Source organism: Artibeus jamaicensis, unplaced genomic scaffold (genome assembly GCF_021234435.1).
Source record: "Artibeus jamaicensis isolate MK-2021 breed Jamaican fruit bat unplaced genomic scaffold, CSHL_Jam_final scaffold_833, whole genome shotgun sequence".
In the NCBI taxonomy this organism is placed as follows: Eukaryota; Metazoa; Chordata; class Mammalia; order Chiroptera; family Phyllostomidae; genus Artibeus; species Artibeus jamaicensis.
The window spans coordinates 25,825,693-25,838,902 of NW_026522056.1; the positions used below are offsets into that span (position 1 = coordinate 25,825,693).

Consider the following 13,210-nt stretch of genomic DNA (forward strand, 5'->3'; position numbering starts at 1 on the left):
TTACCCCATTTATTCACTTATTTTGCAAAAAAAGAAGTCAGCTCTTTAGTACATTTGCAGTATATTTAAACCCACTTCAAGAATGAATAAAGACAGAAGAATGGGAACATCTTGGGTCATGGTGGTTATTCACACAGACAGCAAGTATCTGAAGAAAAGACAACCACAGCAGGCTGGCTCCAGAATTCTTCCAAAGCAGGTGCCATTTTCACTAGATCTTCACATTTACAGGTGTACGAATGTGTGATACATAGGATTTCACTGTGTTACACACTAAAATTCTTCCTAAAAGGACATAGACTGCTAAAACATGGTTTTTTGAATGAAAATTCTTGCTGGACGGGTTTTGTCCTCCTTCACCTTCAAGGTATGTGGTCCATCACCATCCTGAGAAAATATTGTTCAGATTTGTACCTCACAGAGGGCACGGCAATAGATGATCTCAGAGATTACTCATTACATCATTTCACTTATTCTTTCTCTGAACAAAAGTCTTTTGATTTAGAAAATTTGCTGTTATGTAAATCAATATATGTCCTCAATTTAGATTTAAACATTAGGCACATCAGACCATTATAAGAATTTAAATTTTTATGCATGATAATTTATAATTAAGTAAATTCCAACTGATAATGAAATAATACTTTATTTAATAGCTTAATTTCTCTTGTTTAATAAAAATAACAATTTTAATTTTTGACTTAATTTTTTAATATCTTTATAGTTTTCTGATGAATCACCTCTTTCAAAAAGATCTCACAGAAGTACACAGTGGAACATTCTTATTATCCTCCTTTATTTTCTTCATGGGATTGAAAATTAAAAGAATATTTGACATTATCTTATTTATGCATGTATTCACTTCTGATATCCATTTCTCCTACCACAACTGTAATGTCTATGAGCTGAATGTACCAAGATCAATACCAACACAGAGTAGGTGCTCAGTACTTCCTTTGAATAAGGGAATGAATGCATCAGTGAACTTCAAGTTCAACTTCAGAATCATAGTCTCGAATTTAGTTAACTACATTAGTTCATTCAGAAAAATAATGATGATAAAAATTAACGTTTATGTAGATTTTAAAGTAAAAATCTCATTTACATTAAGATTCTGAAAGAGGATGGTGAAAATCTGTTTTTCTGGCATGAATAATCTCCCTCATCTAGTAAAGAACAGATTTGGAATTCACACAATTTTCCTAGCAATAACAAGTCGAAACCAACCACAATTAAAACAGTAGGAATCCCCTCAATTCTATAGGGCACACTCTGCATTAATTATTTAATTTGTACATTCTCAGTTCTTTCTCGCAACACAATAAGGTAGGAATTATCAGACTCTTTATTACCCCAATTAAGAGTTGATTAGATTGAAGTTGAGATGTTTTTGAAAGCTCCAATGAACTAATAAGAAGCCGGAACTCCATTGGAGCTGACTCCCCCGTCTCACCTCTCTCTTCCTAAACCTCATGTCATTCCCACTACCATACACACCTCTGCCCAGCATCTTCTCTGATCTCAAGCCGAGACTAAGTACGTAAATACTGCTGTAGCCTTTACTTCAGTCTAATTGCATGGCGTTTTTGACAAGTGAAAAGCAATATGTCAGGGAGGATGTATGGATTCCTTCTACTAACTCATTAATTGTATGTTAGGATAAAGGGGGAGGGATTAGTCACCTTCGCTAGCTTATGCTTTAAGTTTGACTTTTATGAACAACAGCAGAATTTAACAATATACTCGCTTTTTTTCAGTAAATTGCAAAAAAAAAGCAACTAGAAAAAAATAACTCAGACATGGCTTGAAAACATTTGATCTTCTTCTGAACCATGAATGTCCACCAATGAAGTGGTGGAGTTACAATTTGTTCAGCAGGTTTAATGTCTGGCTTCACTTAACATGCTTAATATTGACACTATTGGTGTTAATGCCAATTCAGAGACTATGCAAATTAGTTTTCATATTTCTTATTAAGGGAGCTCCTAGAAATTAGATATTTGTATGTTTGTGACAGAATCTTTTTACTGAATAACAGAAGGTTGTCAAGGCTCCGTTAGTGATACACTCTAGAGGTTTTCTCTGGATCAAAGCTTTTTTGTCCATTTGTGTTAGATTTCTTGCCTTATAGGTAGGTTGTGGAATTAGCATTTTGAACACAAATTGGCCTTTTGCAGGTAGGGACCCAAAGAAATTGCTGGATGTGGGGTAGCCTCATTGATCGCCGGCCATGCCACGTGCTATTCTGGGCTCGTTTATTTCCTCACTTCATCTATGAGTGAAGGAAGTGCTGAAATTACAGGAAACATGCTCTCTCATGGTCACCAGGTAAAAAAGGAAAGCTTTCCCTCTGAAAGCTACTAAGAAGCTCTTTTTTTTTCATCTATAGTTGTCATTATGGCCATTGTAAATGGACTGCACGATCCAGGGGACAGACATGCCAGAAATCCGTCTATAACAGAGAGTCTTTGCCATCGGTGGTCCCCTTGGAGAAAGGTAAGATCACCCTGGCCTGGCTCCCACATCGCACACAGAGTCCTTTATGTGTCCTGCATCTTTTCTCTGCTCTCTTCTTTCTCACACGTCACCTGAAATCCTTGTTTCTCTAACCTGAAGCTGTTCTCCTCCACATAATTCATATCACAGGAGGAATTTTGCTGCTATTTTTAGAAGAAGTTGCATGATACAAAAATACTACATTAACAACAAACTACTTAAGTTAGTGTCCTTTAAGCAATAGTTAAAAGTTGTTTTAAAATCCAGTGTTATTGTATGGGATGAAGTCAATGAGTAGCTGGCATTAACTTTTATAAGGTATGGATATGTTCAAACATTCACAATACTTATTTTATAGAAGTAAACTCAAAACTGAAATGCTTCCACAGGTAATTGGAAGTCTTAAACTTTGGAGATAAACTAGGAAAATACACCACTCACTAGTAGTTGGGGTAGAAAGGTGGAATCCTACTATACCATGTCCTTTGATATTTTCTTTTTACTTGAAGGTTAAAATAAAACTTTATTTAAAAAGGCAAAATCATTGTATGCTAATTTGAACAGCTAAGGTGTATAAGAAATGATTTGAAAATTCCCTTTCCTAAAGAATTAGATCTCATTATAATATGTCCTCTCTGGTTAGATTCCATGATATGTGCCATGTTCTTTTTCAGACATGGAAAAAGAAAACAACAATTGATTTTTCAACAAGTGATTATTCTTTCTTTTCTCCTGTTTAGAAGTACTTCTGATCTCTCAGATGGTTCCTTCTGGAACTCCCCAGCTCTCCCCTAGCCAGCCCTGTGGGGCTTCACAGGCTCTGGAACTAGGATGAGAAATTAGACATGTAACTGTTTCTTTCCCTGGGACTTGAATATATTTCCTGTATTCAGACACAAACTAGTCTGTATTACTATGCACAGGCCTATATAGTATGTGTACATAGAGACATACGATTATGCACACTGAAGTCATTTAGTAGTATTAATTATCAGGAGAAAAAATGACATACTCAAACTATTCTCATGGCTCACATTTATCACTGATGATGAAGATGCAGACCACATGCTTCTTCCTAGAAGCAGCACAGTGTATATCCGATGACAGCTACCAGGATTTCAGCCATAGGCTGGGAAGAAACTAATTTCATTATAATCCAATTCAGTGTCAGCGCTGACAAATAAGGCAGTAGCCTATAATAATTACTACTGATTTACCCAACTGCAAAAATAAAAGATCTACAAAAGAAAGATGTACGGAGCATGATTTCACATCCTTCTCTTTACATTAAATGTATCCACAAATCCTTGAAGCATGTTAGGTTATATTTGAATTGGAACATTCACTATTGTTTTTCTGTTGATAAGCCATATATATTTTAATTAGTTCCTCTCAATATTCCTCATATTCAAAAATCAATATATTTTTACAATGCTTTCTCAGTTTTCCTGTTTTCCTTCACTATACACACTAGGTTTGTTTGATGTATATGTATATATATACACACACATATACATATATATGCATATATATCAAACATAAATATATATGTATAACACACATATACATATATATAACATCACACTAACAATTCAAAATTCTGGAAGTTGAGTATGATATGTATTCATATCTTTGGTCTATATTTCTTTATGTTAGTTCATTATTAAAAAATTAATAATAATTCCAATGTACATACTTACTTAGGATTGCCAACGTTTATGGAAGATTGTTAGAAATGTATTACATTGATTCACACCCTATTTTAGGAAGAAAACTCAACTCATACACTCATATTTGACCGAATTTATTTGATCTCTTATAAAATTGTTTTACTTGACCACCATGAGGCATTATGACATAGAAATAAATTAGGGTATTTTGTTGTACATGACTCAGAACTTCTCTCTTAAAATGATGATTCTCTATTTGGATGTTTTAAAAACTCTCGTGGCACACCAGTTGGGCATTTTCTCACTGATGGATACATAAAGATGCACGTTACATAACCAATGTCAGCTAACAGTGGCTAAGACTGATTGAGTGTTGAGCACTCTGCTAAGTACTTACAGGATTTCCTAGTATAACAATGGACCATTCAATGAGAGAGACGAAGAATATACTGAAGGTTGTCAGGGTTGCGTATTGACTAAGTCATAGAGCAAACACATTCGGAGCCCAGTCTAGAACCCAAGTCTCCTGGGTTCAAAATGCCGTGTTATTTTCTACCCCACAGTGCTTTGCTGAAGAGGTGAGCATAACCGCTAGGTTACTTTCTTTTCAATTGATGTGGAGGGAGGGAAGTACACCTTCTCCAATTAACCACTTTCCCTTAAATGTCCTGTTTTACTAATCCCCAACTTCTAAAGCTACACCGAAGAAAAATTCTCTTTATTGGCAAAAAAATATGGTGGCAATGATTCAAACATAATACTAGGTGAGTGAAATCTGGATTATATAGATGGCAGGCATAGAAGATAACATTTATATTTTAATCCTAACCCCCAACTTTTGAGCAAGAGAACACTAGACAGAAAACATAGTTGAAAGTAATGTATTGGGCATGTGCACATATGGTTTTTAACACAAGTGTGTAAATTATTCAAGGAAAAAACTCTAATTCTCTTGTTGAGATAACTGACAGAGCCAGAAAACACGAAAATTCCCCCGGAACCCTTGTATTATACAAAATTCTGTTCAATGTCAGATTTAAGGTAAGGTACAGTTCCTTCTGAATGACTTGGGGGTTTTGTTCGAAGGAGGGAAGAAGCTCACATCACTGAGAACAGAGAATATTGAGGACATTCAGCCACTTATACATGCACCAAATTCCAGTGAGCATGGAATGGAAAGAACACAATACTTAAAATGAGGTTCAATATAATCAGAAAAATATACAAATATCTGACTGATTTCTTAAGAAAAAGATACAAGTAGGAGTTATTCCTGTGAAATAATAGCAGGGAACCAAAATAAAAGGGTGACATACAGGCAAGTATTAATACAGAGAGGTGTCACCATAAGTAATTAACTAGTTATCAAAAAAGGGAGCAATGGGAATTCAACATTGAGCTGAATAAACAGGAGAGCAGGAGTCTGCTTGCCTCACCGGGAAGCTACAGCCACACTTCAGGGAATCAAGGCATTTCTCTGCCAAGGGGATTAACATTCTGCCCTTCACCCTCTAGTGCCAGATCTTTGGGGCACCCAGCAAGTGCTTGACCAAAGAGGCCTGTCAGTGTAACTAGGGGGTGCACACCTATCAAAAACCAACAAGAGCTTGGGAACTTGAATGGTTCTTTTGGAAAAGCACCTAGTCCATCCCAAACCCAAGCCAATGTAATCCCCAGAAGAACAAAGACTCTCTCTCTCTCTCTCTCTCTCTCTCTTTCTCTCTCCTTCTCTCTCTTTCTATCTGTCTGTCTCTCTTTTTCCATCATTCTCTCCTGACCCACACTTGCCTCATTCATTGACGTCCTCTCTTACCAAGGACCCACAGTCGCCCTATGCATTCACACATTCATTCTCCTGGGAGCCCTCAACCATGTAAGTCTAAGCAACTACCAAGGTCCACAGCAGACTGCGTGGGCCTCAAAAGACTAAGCTTTAATATGAAGCTGCAGCTCAGACACTGGCTTTTTGATGAAGGCAAGGTTGGACTTTTTCCATGGTGGGACGGGCAGAGATGGGACCTTGGAAATCCAGGGGCAGCCTTCCCCACAAATAAACCCTCTTGCCACAGCACAATTTCCCCTGAAAGGGTCCTTGGAATGCTTCCTTCTGATCCTGTGGGAGGACTTGATTTCCACTGACAACAAATATAGAAATAAGAAAGAAAGTGAAACAAAGAAACAGGCAAACAGAAAATAATTAATATTCAGTTAGAGGTAGTACAAAACTATTATTAGCTGAAGTTCTTTGGTTTCATATAAAAAGCAAATAGAGAAATTAGACTACAAAGGAAATACGTAGATAACTGAGAGAGGAATAATGGAGGTGATGGAGTGGGAGAGAAAAGAGAGAGAAAATGAGGATGAAAAATGGAGAACAAAAATGCAATTAATCAAAATTGCTCACCAAATTTTAGGCAGAATTAATTAACATCAGCATAATTATATGTGTGTTATATATATAATTATATATAGCAGGTTTCAAAAACGATAGTAGTTTATAATCTTTCTGGCACTAAACAATTTGTGTTTGCATTATGCTTTCTAGAGCAAAAACAGAATAAAAGTATAGTTAGGTCTTTAGGAACTTTTTTTTGGCAAGGGATCTTATCAACGGGTTGGGTTTTACCAATAGGACAAACATTAATATTTAAGAAATTAATCAATACCATCAAGTAAAATTTTTACTTAACTAAAGCAATGAAAAGGAATGGACATCATATGAGAGCAACAAATAACTATAACAGAAAAAAGAAAAGGAATACATATAGCATTAAAGAAATAAATAAAACTATAGCAGAAATGAATTATTAAAGTCAATTTAAAAGTAATTTAAATGGATTAAATTCTCCTATTAGAAGACATAGATTCTAAAACTAAGAAAATCTGTCATAAATAGAGCAATAATAGACTAAATAAAATTAGAATTTTAGTGGTAAGCAGCCAATAAATAAAATCATAAAGACAGCAGATACAATATAGATATATTTTTAGAAGTAGAATTCAATTCAAAAACATTGAATACAGGAAAAATACTTTATAAAGACCAAGTTATTCTATAAAGATAATGATTTAAGGTATCTTTATATAAATACACATGAATATATAACTTGCAATAATCTCATACATAGTCAAAGAAAATTTGAAGAAATAAAATCCACTAACACATTTTTATTTGTGATGTTATATTTTTATAACATTTAATTATCATTTTACATGTAGAAAAGGTTAAAGTGCACATACAGTTGAGCACAATCACACTGCTGTATAAAGTTGTGAGACATTAACACAATTACTATGTTCAAAATTTTTAGAGGAAAGCCAAGGTTAAGCTATAAAGTAAAAGCTTTATTTCCTCTATCTAACTTCCCTAAGACCAAATACAACTATTTTATATTTGCAGCTCATTATATTAGTATAATATTTTTGCTTTTCTTCATGTGCACATGGATTTATTTAACCTCTAAATAAGTGATCTATTAGAGTAGGTATTCATTTTAATACATATTTTGCTAATTTATAGTAATTAATTTGCGTAATTAATTTTTTAAATAACTAGAGTATGATTGCTAAAATTAGCTCAATGCTTAGATGCGCCCATCCTTCCTAGAGTGTTCGTCCTTCTCTTTGTTTCATTATTTATATTCTCACTGTGTAGCAGAACTTGTACCTTCTCACTAAGCAACGTTCCGACCTCCTCTTGGGTGTACCACTCATACTCTGCAGTAATGAATGCCATGTATCCTTGATAGCGGAGGAGACCTCTCTCTGTTTCGTATTCAGTCGATTTACACTAACATGTTCTTTCTTCCGATCTCATCGTTTCCAGGGGGAAGCAAAAGGTTCAATTCGGGAACTCTTAGGGCTTGTGTTATTATGTCAGTCAAAAGATTATTCTGCAAACAGGAAAACAAACTAACAGAAAGACTTAGTATTCCATAGGGCGTTGAAATTCCCCTTCATAGCTCAGCAGCCTGTGGCATGAATTGAGTTTCCCCCCGTGGAACTGGAAAGTGTTCCTCTCACAAAGCTGAATTTCAGCATCAATAGATGTGAGCTGTCATGGTGGTTACATCAGGGGACTCTCTCAGCACTTTGCTCTTGTATCATTAGGCTTTAAGAGTCTTCATTCATCTGGATTTGATTTCAAACACTTTATGAAGTCACATAATTATATGCAGTTAAAGCTACATCTGAGATTTATCGAGAGTACAAGAGGAGATGATAGTTCTCTAAGAAAGATTAGGTTCTTGGAAGAAATCTTTGTAATTAGAAATGGATCTGATATTAGGATAATTTTTTGTTTCATTGACAGGATGTATTAGTCTATATGCTCCGTCACAGATTTGGTTAGTTTATTTCTATAGTGCTGAATATGAAAATATATCCTGTAAGAAATATTTTGTCTTTGAAAGAATAGCTATTAATCCAAACTGAAACATCTGGATAAATGCATGCTAAGGAAACAGGAAAAACAAACAAAAATGTGAAAGGGGAAGATTAGCCTAGGAAAATAATGGAAGCAATTGGAGGAGGGATTTTAATAACTACAAGCACAAGTAAAATGCTAGGAAGTGATTTCTCATCTCTTACCCTTTGTTGACAGAAAATAAACAGATAGATGGCAGAAAGAACCAATTAATTTCTTTGTGCTTTTTCTCTAATGCAACAGACCTGCTTAGGAAATAGAGCATGGTGACTGGGCCAGCATGCTAAAATTCTTGTCACTTTTAGTTGAATTTTTGCTGCACAGATGCCAAATTCTAGTTTGGCAATGTAAAAGGAAGTTAGCATTCTACGTTCCATCATGGCTAAAATTCCAGTATAACAAAGTATGGGAAGTGCCACCAATCAAGTTTCTCATAGTTCCTTGGTTCGTGGTGACGTCAGTGTTTTAGTCATTTTTTTCAAAGCATCCCAAAGTCAAAATAAATGTCCAGCAATTCCATTTATTAAGTTGTTAAGTACAAAAAATAAGAGGAGTAGTTTGTGGGGGTTCAAAGATGCCATCCTTTTTTTTTTTTTTTTCAAAAATTAAAAGTACCCCATAGTGTCCCTTGAATTCAGGGAGCCCGAGAGGGGGCCAAATTGGGAATAACAAGACTAAAGGAACTTTACTCATGTCTCTTTATTTAAAATGTATTTGAAAACAAATTAAGAGTGAAAGTTAGTTATTAACAATTTTATAATTGTATTTGTAGAATAGTTCTCAAAACATCCTCTCTTTTTTTCTTTATTCGATGGAATCAGGGAAAGGAGCTGAAGAGAACTTCCTTTCCCTTCACTTCTTTCTAGTGTTGCCACTTATGCAAATGTATGTTATCAAATGATTTGCATATACCTCACAGAAGAATAATATTCCTACTTCACAGTGTATGTTTTCTATATCCATCCTTCCGGACATACAAATCTCAAATAAATGTTCTTCAATTTGAGCTTTATCAGAGGAAGAGATTAATTAGAAAATCCGTAAAATCAAACAAAAATTTTATCTACCCTACAAGGAACTCTGAAATGTTTATGGTGTAGGCAACCGCTAATGCCCTGCCTGTAGTGCCGACAAAATTGCTCACATTTACTATAAAACCGGGTGCTTTCTCTTCATCCTGGAAACCACCTTGACATCGATGTTTTATTCCTTAAAAAATTCAGACCTAGCTGAAGTCCATGCCAATGTCAACACCACAAAATGAAACACGGGGAGATAGGTGGCCAACATCTGATGTAACCACTGCCAAAATAGTAGGGACAAGTAAGTGTCTTTACATAGCTCATATTCACCAACATATTCAATGGTGAAAATGCTAGATAAGCTCATCGGAGAGGTTTACATACTGTCAAGAATATTGTTGACAGATATGACCTTTAATGATTTTATGTGATAGATGAGTGAAATGTTGGTAGAGATACCGAGATAGACAACTAACAACCATGTGTATAGGTAAGTAGACAGAATGTTGTAGAGCATATTATACTCTTCTTGGCCAAGTGTATTAAGAAATATCAGTATGTAATGATATGGGATGATGACTCATTGAATCCTAACCTTGCCCCTTAACTAGCTTTGTGATCTTAGGCAACTTACTCAACCTAAATATTTCTCTCAATATCCTCTGGTGTAAAGTGGAGATAATAATACAGTTCAGTGAGTAGATATATGAAAATAATGTAAGTTATTGCCTGGCAATTAGTAAGTTCCACAGTGGCATTAGTTATTAGCATTATTGTTTTCATTGATTTTTTAAAGATTTTTTTTTTATTTTTAGAGGAGAAGGGAAAGAGAGAGGAAGAGAAATATCAATGTATGGCTGCCTCTTGTGCATCCCCTGATGGGAACTGTCCTGCAACCCAGGCATGTGCCCTGACTGGGAATCGAACCATGATTCTTTGGTTTGCAGGCCTGTATTCAATCCACTGAGCTATACCAGCTAAGTCTGTTTTCATTGATTTTTTAAAGAAATTATTATAAAATAAAAACTTATGTACAAAAATTAATACAAAAGATATAGATGTGAATAGTGCAGTACCCTAATTTTAGGCAATAAATAAAATTATAGATTTATTCATTTATATTAGAGTATATAAAATGTTAAATAAGTTACATTTTATTTTGCATCTTGACAATTTGAGTAAAATGTGTCTGGTCACAAGTGATGTTTTCACCCTACTGTAGGAAATGTTCAATGACAGATCTTAACGTTTAATCCATTGAAAATCTATTCAAAGTTAGTTTTTAACATTTAAATCACATTCTCAAAAATGTGTACCTGATTTTTAAAACAAGTGCAAGACATTATGGAAGATTAGCAGAATATGAAAAATTGTTTTAACTAATCTTATAAGCAATGAAATTTCAATAAACAAAAATCAGATAAAATAATTTTCTAATATCAGTAAGGTTGAGTATATTTTCTGAGCAGCAAACTAAGTCATGTGCATCAAATCAGTCTTCAGAAAAAGTACATAAATATAGTCACTGATACGTATTTAAAGATAAGGAAACACATTAGATTTAGTGGTTGGTTTTGAGATCTGTATTCAGACTGTCTAGAGATTTTTTTCATAACCATAATGCTATAATACAAAGAACACAATAAAACAAGCATTATATGTTACAGATCAAATTTTAAAATCCTGAAATAGTCTTTCTCTTTTCTGCAGTGTATTGAACCTGATTTTGCCTTAATAACAAATAATATTTTGCACTGAAGAGACTTCTTTCTTTTAATTTAGGTATTCAAAAATAGATGGGTCATCAAGGAACATGTATAAAGGACACTTGGACAAAGCCAAAGGGGGTAGAAATGAGGGTGGAAGGTGGCGGCCAGTGGGGTGGGGGAAAGTGGGGGGCAATGTAAATAATTGTACTTGAACCACAATAAAAAAATAAGAACAACAAAACAAAAAAATGCTTACTTATCCTGTATTCTAACAAGCTAGATAATTTAGATTGTGAATTTTAAAACATTGTTCAGTTTTTTTCTCTTTTCATAAGTATTACAATGATGTTGGAAGAATATAGAAAAATTTAAAACTATTTATTGAAAAATAATTGGCTTAAAATCAACTGCACATATTTAAAGTGACAAATGCGATATATTTTGACAAATGCATCTACCCGTGGAAACATCATGCTGATCGAGATAATGAACATATCCATCACTCCCTCAACAACTCCTCTGGTCTCATGCAAACATTAATATGCTTTCTGTGACTGCAAATTAGTTCGCATTTCCTACACTTCATGGCTGAGAATGTGTTCTGTTTTGGTGAATGTTTCATGTGAGCTTGAGAAGAATGTACTATATTATGCTGCTGTTTAATGAAGTCTATAGATGTCAATTTATGCAGTTGATGGATGGTGTTTTCAGTTCAATTATATCCTTACTTAGTTTCTGCCTGCTGGATCTGTCCATTGCTGATGTAGGTGTTGAAGTCTTCAACACTGATAGTGAATTCAACTATTTCTTTTTGCAGTTGTTTTGGTTTTTTTTCTCCACAAAATGTGACACTGCTGTTAAGGATTGCTTCTGGGAGGATTAAACCCTTTGTCATTATATAGTTTCCTTTTTTAATCCCTGGTAACTTTCTTTGATATGAAAGGAAGTCTGTGCTGCCTGAAATTAACATCGCCACTCTTGCTTTCTTTTGCTCAGTCTTCAGATGGTATATATATATATTTTTTCATTTCACTTACTTTTAATGTACATATGTCATATTAAAAATGTTTACTTTTGTAGACAGCATATAGTTGGGTGATGGTTTTTGATCTATTCTGATAATCTGGTTTTTATTTGGAGAATATATAGACCATTGGGGTTCAAAGTGATCACTGATATAGATGGGCCAATATGACCATGCACATTGCTGTTTTTTGTTTCTCTTGTTCTTTTTTTCTAATTTTTATATGCCTCTCTTTTTCTTCATTTTATAGTTATAATTGAGAATTCTATGGGATTTCAAGTATTTGGCTACTCTTTCCTGTCTCTTAACAATGGTTTTTAAGAACACATGGTGTTAAGTTGATGAAGTTAAATGTATTAATCTGCTGTTTTTCTGCATCATGCTTTTAGTTTTACATTTAACAAGTATTTGTCAAACCAAGGTTGCAAAGAATATCTTGTGCTTTGTGTAGGAATTTGGAATTTTAGGTTCTAACTTTTGATTTAAAAAACATTTTGAGTTAAATTTCATATAGCATAAGGTGTTTTTTATAGCATAAAAAAATCAACACACTTTCACTTATTCCCTATGGATATTCGGTTGTTCCAGGAAAAACTATTGAAAACCACACCCATTCTTTTTTAAAATATATTTTATTGATTATGCTATTACAGTTGTCTCATTTTTTTCTCCCCTTTAATCCCCTCCATCCTCTACCCCACACTATGATTCCCCGACCTTAGTTCATGTCCACGGATGGTACATATAAGTTCTTTGGCTACTCCATTTTCTATATATTCTTAACCTACCCCTGTTTATTTTCTACCTATGACTTATGCTTCTTATTCCCTCTACCTTTTCCCACATTTCCCCTCCCCCTCCCA

At 34.4% G+C, this 13,210-nt stretch overlaps 1 non-coding gene across 1 annotated transcript; it reads right to left on the reverse strand.

Annotated features, from left to right (window-relative positions):
* Positions 1-3,247: 3,247 nt before the first annotated feature.
* LOC119048522 (small nucleolar RNA SNORD22) lies at positions 3,248-3,365 on the reverse strand. The gene has a single exon (XR_005082358.2). It is a non-coding gene; the product is annotated as a small nucleolar RNA SNORD22 (small nucleolar RNA).
* Positions 3,366-13,210: the final 9,845 nt, after the last annotated feature.